Raw genomic sequence first — 2,896 nt, forward strand, 5'->3', positions numbered from 1 at the left:
TTTAAGATTTGTGTTAAATCTTTTAAAAGTTGAGGTATATTACTTGTTGCAAAAAGTGAAGATTTCTGGGTTACTCCTAGAGTTGTTGTTTCCCATTTTTTAAGAAATTGTAGAAGTCTCATTGCCATGTGCCACAGAAATAATTAAAAAACCTTTCTTTGTTCCAGTTGTCTTTGTAAGCTGTGACAATAATAGACATAAATTATGCCAAATCATCTATGGTTTTTCCATAGTCTTTGAAAGGGACTCTTGTTAGATCTAAATAAGTGTCGCATTGTGTAATAGTTTATTTGTTTAATGAATCTATGATAAGGACTTAAGCTTTTACTTGGCTTGTTTGGCCAGGTTCTGAAGTTTTCTTAATCTCATCCTTTTTTAGGTGAGGTTTATGCTGAGCTAATTCTTTCAGATAATGTAAATAATCAGGAAAATGAAAAAAATCATCAATATTTGGGTTAGATATATCTAATGCTTTTCTTTTACCACGATCTTCTGTTTGAGGATTTTGGTTTTGAGGTTCTGGATCTAGTTGATCTGCAGAACTTGAAGAGTCTTTAGATGTGGTTTCATCAAAATAATCTTATTCAGATTGGGAGTGGCTCCCTTAAGGGCTTTCCTCAGGTGATGAATAGTTAACTTAAAACTGGTACAGATAAGGAGAATCCCACTGTTTAATTAAAACAAAGCATTGCAATGGTCTTTACTGATGCTTACGTAATGTGATTTCTGCCCAATGCTCTGTATGTCAAAGTAAAGAAATTCAACTAAGCGCAGGTAGACGGCGGGAGTAACTATGACTTTTTTAAGGTAGCTAAATACCTCGCCATTTAATTAGGGATGCACATGAATGGATTAATGAGATTCTCACTATCTCTGTCTACTATCCAGTGAAATCACAGCCAAAGGATCGAGCTTGGTAGAATTAGTGGCAAAAGAATATCTTATTGAGCTTAACTTTACTCTGACTTTGTGAAATGACTTAAGAGCTGTAGGATAAGTGGAAGCCCTTGGGCAAAATTGAAATATCACTACTTTTAATATTATTTTACTTATTCTGTGAATTAAAAGTGGGGTATGACTTATTTTTTTAGATTCAAGGTTGGCCTTGATTGATCGATCTAGATGGAAGATATTGTCAAGTAGAGAGTTTGGCTAGGGTGGCACATCTATTAAAAGATAACGCATGTGTCCTCATATGAGCTTAATGAGAAAAGAAATCTGTTATGGAACAAAAGGGTAAAAGTTAATTTGATTCTAATTTTTAGTACGAATATAAACCATGAAAACATGGTTTATTGATCCTTTTGACCTTTGAAATTTGAAGCTAGAGGTATCAAAAAAGTTACCACAAGGGATAATTGGCTTATGGTAACCAAGCATTCATAGCAACATTGCTTTTTGATCCTTCGATGTTGGCTCTTCCTATCGTTGTGAATTAGAATTCACCAAGTGTTAGATTGTTCACCCACTAATAAGGAACATGAGCTGGGTTTAGACCATCATGAGATAAGTTAGTTTTACCTTCTTGATGGTAGCATCACAATCATAATTTAATCTAGTATGAGAGAAACCATTGATTTGCACAATTGGTCATCGTGCTTGGTTGAAAAGCCATTAACATGAAACTACCATGTGTTGGATTATGATTGAATGCCTCTAAGTTAAAATTCAAGCTAGAAGTGACACATGCACATATCACTCAATTGTAAACCTACAGTAAGGGCCAATGACCCCGAAGGGCATGTGTCATAGGTACAGTCTCCGAGGCAGACAAGTTACGCAAGCTTTTTTAGAGCTTAATTCTCACTGAATGGTGAGTAGAATCTTTTGTAGATGACTTAAATATGCAATGGGATATTGTAAGTGGTAGAATGGCCTTATTGCCATGATCCACTGAGATTCAGCCCTTTATCGCTTTGATTTATCCATTCCTTTATACCCACCAAACTTCTTTCACTTCATTTTTTTATGCCACACTCCTTTAAGGTTGAAGATGAATGGTGTTCTCCATTACAACTGATTCGATCAGGTGATGACATCCTTCCCTTGAGTGTCCAAGTAAATGATAACCAAATGCCCTTGGTATTTGTTACAGGGATAGGCTTGCCCTTGGTGTGGGCACTTGCCTCAAACTCCATTGGCATATGCTGGCCCTTGGTATAGGTTATTGCCTCGAATGCCATCTACAACATTTGGCCTTGGTTGGTAAAGGTAATCACATCCAATGCCATCAATAGATGTTAGCCTATTATTGCCTCAAACACCATAAGCAAATGCTAGCCCTTTAGTGCAAGATGTTACCTCAAACACCATTGCCAAATGCTGGTGTCATGGGCCTGGGACTTATGCTAATGTTCTGTATGGCCTTAGGTTGGACTCCTTCATTGTATGCCTAAGTTAGCCTAAAGACACTCTTGAAGGGTCAGCACTCAAAAGAACATTGAAATACATTTTTAATCTAAAAAAGGATAGAAAGTAAGAGATGCTTAAAAATGTTGTAACTTGTATTCATTCAAGTATTTTTATATATCCAATAGGGGGAAGGCCCTCTATTTATAGTTGAAGCCCCTATGAATCAATGGTCAAGATTAAGTTAATCCAAGTCCAAGATTACAAAAATATTACCTAAGAAATATATTAAGAGTTCAAATTGTATAAGGAACTATACTATCCTTGGGAATCTCTAAATCATACTAGAAATTTTTATCTATTTGGTTTACTTGGGCCTGGTGCTTTATTAGATCTGTTGTGGCCTAGTGTGCCAACACTTTGGCCTAGTCTACTTGCACCAAGGTCGAGTCCTTCTGAGGCCTTTTTAAAAGTGTTAACCTTGGTCTAGAAAGCTCATGCAAGTGGTTCTGGTGCTTGTGTAGGCATTCTATGCCCTTGTTTCGAG

At 36.4% G+C, this 2,896-nt stretch overlaps 1 pseudogene; it reads left to right on the forward strand.

The window, feature by feature from the left end:
* The first annotated feature begins 405 nt into the window (after positions 1-405).
* Positions 406-1,923, forward strand: LOC149519298 (25S ribosomal RNA; annotated as a pseudogene).
* The last annotated feature ends 973 nt before the right edge of the window (positions 1,924-2,896 follow it).

The sequence above is a fragment of the Durio zibethinus genome, chromosome 4 (genome assembly GCF_047325235.1).
Source record: "Durio zibethinus cultivar Kanyao isolate XHJ-2024 chromosome 4, ASM4732523v1, whole genome shotgun sequence".
In the NCBI taxonomy this organism is placed as follows: domain Eukaryota; kingdom Viridiplantae; phylum Streptophyta; class Magnoliopsida; order Malvales; family Malvaceae; genus Durio; species Durio zibethinus.